The 5,971-nt window shown below is 42.7% G+C and overlaps 1 long non-coding RNA gene across 1 annotated transcript in view; it reads left to right on the top strand.

The window, feature by feature from the left end:
• Positions 1–518: 518 nt before the first annotated feature.
• Positions 519–5,971, top strand: part of LOC109316083 — a 13,178-nt gene continuing 7,725 nt past the window's right edge. Inside the window, exons 1-2 of the long non-coding RNA XR_002102673.1 lie at positions 519–528; positions 5,699–5,704. This is a non-coding gene — a long non-coding RNA (uncharacterized LOC109316083). The remainder of the gene's footprint in view (positions 529–5,698; positions 5,705–5,971) is intronic.

The raw sequence follows: 5,971 nt of genomic DNA, 5'->3' as shown, positions 1-5,971 counted from the left end.
CTCTTTTTCTATACCTGCAGCTAAATCATATTCAACACAACTTCAGCTGCAACTACTCTGTTTTGGCAGTGATGGGACAATTTTGTGGCATGAACAAAGCGTCAAGGATCATCAAAATCTGGGGAGGTTCATTTCAAATGATCCTTTGAAATGAAATGCAAACTTAATTAACTGATTTCTATAGAGTACAAGCATCTACTGGCATGTAGCCTATGCTACCGGTAGGTAGGAAAGGAAAGCATCTTTTTAATACACTTCTGCAAATTTAGGTTTCAAAGCAGAAGTTTATCATTGTGTCCCTGTGCTTTTTTTGTCAGGAGAACACGCAGGTATACCACTCAAAATGACAGCACTATGATTAGAAGGTGCAAGATGACAAGCGAGGGACTCCAAAATATATTCATGTCATTGTATGAACATGAGATTAGATATTTCAATTTGAAACTATTGAAACAGGTTACAATCCAGATATAAAAGCTCTAGGGCCCGATTCCCTGCTGCCTTAACCTTGTGCAGTCATTAACACTTGTGCAAATAAAGTGGACAATTTGACTGAATTAGTAATGAGTATTGAAAAAAATCAGGCACATTATCTGTAAAGATTCTTAGGGACAGACAAAGGATTCCAATTAAGTATTTTGACAATAGGCAGGTGTTGTTTAACTACAGGAGGGTTATCTATTTGGACTGGGAGGCAGTTTTTATTATTATAGGCTAGCAGATCTCTCTCTTTTCAATAGAAGTCTTCTTTATTCCACCTCTGTGACAGAAATGTTTTTGTGGCCAACATGAAAGTGTGCTGTGTGCCTGTTTTCAGCAATGGAGAGTTAGGAGTAGCCATATACGGAGACAGATTTGAAAGCCTTTGATAAAACCATAATGCAGCTTGCATTTTCAGTCCTAGGGCTTGCTTAACTGTAATACAAATTACATTCTTACAGGCAGATCTTGTAGAAAAGATATTTTAAAGGCGAGTTCTGCTTCCTTCACTTCCTGTACTCCCCCTCCTCCCCACTACTTCCTAAGCTTGTTTCTTTCTTTATTTAAATATTTTACAAAGACAAGCAGCATTCTTCTTCAATTTGAGCCCTTATAACAGGACATTAGGGGAATGTGACAAGCCCATCATTCAAGGATGAGGGTTACACTAGTGCCTTGTTACTCCATTTTCATGACAAAGATTGCATCTGACATTTAATACCCAACATCTTTCAAGAAATATAGTGAAGTGCTCCACCATTTTGACCTTTCTTTCACTCTTTATTTCTGATTGGCCTAACCACTGCACTCCTCCCTAGTTATTATAACCTTATCAATCAATGAGAAAGAGATTACAGTCGATTGTGAAACAATACGCATTGCATTTAGATGTTTAGGCCTTATATGTGCTATATGTTAGCATTATTACAAATGGATCATTGGAATCCAAAATATTTTCTTGAATTTTTATTCCTCTCACCACAGGAAATTAAAATTAAAGACTGTGTGGTCCACAAAAATAACTACTCTCTTCCATCTCTGCAGCCACAGCTGAAACACGTACTGGATATATGCTGGGCTGTGGGAAGGAGCAGTGGATTTTAGTATGGATTTTGTCCACCTCATAAAACTAAGATGTGGAAAAGACTTATTCACTCATCTTCTAGCCATTGCAGTTCATTCCCTGCTATATATTTTTCTTAGGCTTTATGGAGCCTAGCTTTAAATATTGGCACAAACGTGGCTTCCAGAAATGTAATAATAATGCCTTGCTCTTATACATAGATTTCAGAGCATTTTATCATGAAGGGTATAATCATTTGACTGGCCCAGGCTCACGTAGCAGTGAGCAGCAGGTAAATTATGCTAAATTATGAAGTCAAGTAACCCCATATTGACATGCAGCATGCTTTGCCTGCTTTTATCAACTCCTGGATCTTACTACAGTGTTATACATGTAGCAATAAGCTCTGGTTTGGAGGATGTGTATGTTGAGCAAGCTCAACATGTCTTAGCACAGTGCTCCCTGATACCACACTAGAGCAGTGTTGACAAACCTTCACATCTCCTGAATCCCAGTCCAGTGTTCTGTCCACAAAACCACACCACTGAAACATAAAAATCAGAAGTAAAGAACTATATTCAGGATTCTAAAAGGTTAATAGAAAGAAGACAGAGAACATTTTATTAAGGGTTACTCACCTACACCCACTTTACCCACTCTGGACATATCCCCACAAGCACACACATGCATTTCCCTGGGGACAAATAACAGTAGCACATAGTTGTGCTGCTACTTCTTGTTCCTGGAGAATGCCCTGCATGCACAGTCTGGCACATGGCAAATTGCCCCATATGGAGAAGGGAAGGCTGGGGTCAGCACCTGGGCTGGCCCCAGTAGCCTTACCTAGTGTCCTGGAGGCTTCCCAGGATTGCAGTGGCAGCAATCTGGGTGCATGAAGCCTGTCCAGTAGTGGGTGTTTTATTTTGTCCTGTTACAATCCGGTTGCAAGCAGCACCCACTGCTGCCACATGTGCCACCCCGCTTTTTTTTTTTTTTAAGTGTTTTTTTTTTCCAAATACCAAGATTTCCTGGTAACTAAATTTGTCTCCAGCCTGCAAATAGCAGTATGGAGAAACTTTTGATATGTGCTGTGTGTGTTTTGCAGCACCTCCAAAGCCCTTGAGGGGCCACTAAGTGCATGTTTCCAGACATCTGGGTGTGCCCCCTTATTATAATCTTCCTCATACAAGGTACTACTATGTTGCAGCTCACAATAATGACAATAAAACAATGAACTCATCATAGTTGACATCAGACATGATTTATGGGGCAGAGTGCTCCAAATTATTACCCATATTATCACAAACACAAGAAAGTAACCATCATTTCCCTTGGAATCTACATGTAGTTAATGCAGTACATCACAGCTTATTGCTTAGTTGCCCATCAGCCAGCCTACAATCCTCTTATGCGAGTGCAAGGGAGTTGGTAGAATCACTTTTACATTAGCTGATGGGAAATGGGCACTTTTATCGATGTCTTTTGAAAATTTGATTAAATGGAATCTTAAAGGCAAGCCCACATCTATAGTACTCATGTAATGGTGTGAGGTTGCTTGAATAAGTAGTTTGTAAAGAGCTGAGCAGGCATCACCTACTTTAATGAAAATCTCCACCAAAAGAATCATTCAATTAGTTTGCCATATCTGTCATATAATGCATGAAAAAACTGAACTGGAAAATTATAATCTAAAATGAAAAGGGCCAGTGATGTGCATACCATGTAGATGTTTGCAGCAAGTGTCTTGGGAAAATAAAAAATATGTTCCTTTTAGAGATGAGGTCTTGGCCCTCCTTTCTGCTCTGAAGTGTGAATGTAATTACATCTGAGATTTAAGGCAGCAGAAAAAATATAAGTTATTATTTCACAGTGAACATGGCTGATCCCCACCCCCACGCTTCTAGTACTACTTTTAGCAATTTTCCTTAAGGGTTGGGGGTGGTCAGGAATTTTTCAACAAAACATTTGTTTCCATTAGAATGCCAATCATCAAAACACAAACTCTTTATAGGGCCATAGCAGTTTAGATGAACCTTCCACTAAAAAACAGATCTAATGTCCAGGATAAAATTTGTGGTCAAAAACAGAGAGACCCACCCCAGAATAGCTGATGCCTGGTCAGTAGCACACCAGCCCAGGACCTTTAAGACCCAGGTCCCTGCTCCAAATTAGAGCAGGGACTAGAAGCTAGGCCAATGAAGTCCTGGCAGTTCCAGGGCAGAGGGCTCTCTCTCTTCTCCCAAGAAAAAAATAATTAATTTTGGAACTTCTTGATTTCATCCCAGTGAGGAATAGGGAAAAATGAAATCTCAAAATGTTCCCTGTGCCATGTTCCAGAGGCAAGTGTTCAAATGGTGCCATGTTCCAGAGGCAGAGAAATAAAGTGGTTTGCACAAAGCCACACATCAAGCCCACAGCAGAACAGCAATTCAAACTGAAGAGTTTCTGTTGGCATTCCCAGCACACTCCTCACACTTCACAGCTCATTTTTCTGGATGGATCAAGCTACCTCAATATAGATACTGCTATTCTTCAATTATTCTCCATGTCAAACCTACCACAGTTATTTTTAACCCTTTTATTGTCCATTATGTTGTTCCAGAATATAAGTACTCCCAAGTAATAGCATTTTCCTCTCCAGCTTAATAAATAAATAACCCACATCCAAATATTGTTATCAGATTCTGCACAGGTCCCCATTTTGTAAAGAGAAGTGACACTCATAGATCTTGCAATCCTGTAAGATGGATTTGACATTAAGACTCCCATTATTTCCTCTGTTGTTTCCTTCACTGTTCATCTTTTCCCTATTTTTTTTACTCATGATACTGATGGCTTTAACCTGAAGCATTCTTGGCTTGCCTTAAGGTGCAGCCTATTAAGTGGATGTGGCCCAAAAAGCTCTATCATTTTAGGTGTGGTGGCCTCACCACTTTTGCATGGCAAGCCAGGGTTGGAGAAGGACATTTTGAATTGGTGGAACATTTCCACCAATCAGGTAACAGCTGGGAGGGGCTTGGAGGGGCAGGGCAAAGAGCCCCTGAACCTGATCGAAGACTGCACTTTGCAGGTCCAGCAGACTTCGGGGCAGGGCCTCCGGTGTAAATAAAAGCTTGATGCAACAAGAAACTCAAGAAGAGTGGGTCCCAGAAGAGCTGAGAGCAGCCCAGTGGGCACAGCCAGCACCCTGGAGAGCCACTGAAGACACCACTTGGGGATCCAAGCAGCAGGAGGCTCCAGTGATGCACGGATTGGTGCACAGAGCCCAGACCCTGGGAACAGCATGAGTCTGCTTGGGTCCACCCACAGTGCACAGAGCCGAGACCCTGGGAGCCACTTAGGGTGGCTTGGGCCAGTGGTCCTGGCATGAGGCAGAGCAGCTGAAGCTGCTAGCATGGTTTGGCATTGCGGAAAGAGCCCCTGGAGCCTTGAGTGGGGACCAGGAGAGAAAGCCCTGGCGCGAGGCTGGACAGCCAAAGCCCAGGTAGTGTGACTTGGCTTAGCCAACAGAGCTTTTGGTGCCTGGAGTGGGACACAGAGCCATCTGGGAAGCCCTAGCAGGAGGTTGGGTGGGCCCAGAGCTGGCAACAATGCTGCTCCAGGCCAGCAGAAGAGCCCTGGGTGCCCTGGGTGCCCAAAGCAGGGCACCAGGCCATTGAGAGGAGCCAGAGGCACTGCCAAAAAGAGGCTCTTGCGAGACTGGCCACCAGGGGATGCGCCTTGTCTGCTTCAGAGCAGGAGTGGGAGCAGGAGTTGTCGGGCAAGCGGTTCCCACAGGGGAGGCAGCCTTGGGAGAAGAGAGTCTGCAGCCTCCACCCTCCTCCATTGTGGGGGAGCGTGTTCACATCCCGAGTCCTAAAGGGGAAGGACTCCAGGGAACACCTTATGGGGTGCTGAGCACACCTCATATTTTGTGATTGATGTTTGTTTCATACTGTTGATGTTAATATAGTTATGGGTACCCCTTAAGAGGGGTTATATTGGTTTTCCTGTTTCATTGCCTATATATGTTTACTGCCTACTACCTGAACAAAGTGGTGCATTGTGTTGATTGCACGTTATTGTATATGGTATTACATACCAATTCTCCTGTAAATATTTAATGTCTCTTATTCGTATTTATTTTGTATAGCGATAAATTTATATATAGTTAAGTATTTTGTCCCAGCCTGGCTCTATAGAGAAAAGAGGGAACTGCTCCCCAGTGGCAGGCCCCTCTCACAGCACTCTTGCCTGACCACCCCATCCCTTCCACTTGCAAACAGTGCACACCCCTGGATATATCTAGGCTGCATAGGGCAAAGAAAAAATAACCCCCACAGACATGATTCCATGTTTTTATTTTGATCCAGGACTGAATTTAAAAAGCTTTAAAAGGTATTAAGAATTAGGTTAGAAAAAAGTATTTCAAAGGCCAGTTTTATGGAA

This window comes from Crocodylus porosus, unplaced genomic scaffold (assembly GCF_001723895.1).
Source record: "Crocodylus porosus isolate Cpor-Errol unplaced genomic scaffold, CroPor_comp1, whole genome shotgun sequence".
Classification (NCBI taxonomy): domain Eukaryota; kingdom Metazoa; phylum Chordata; order Crocodylia; family Crocodylidae; genus Crocodylus; species Crocodylus porosus.
The sequence above is the reverse complement of the archived record's forward strand: the minus strand, read 5'-3'. Positions and strand labels throughout refer to the sequence as shown.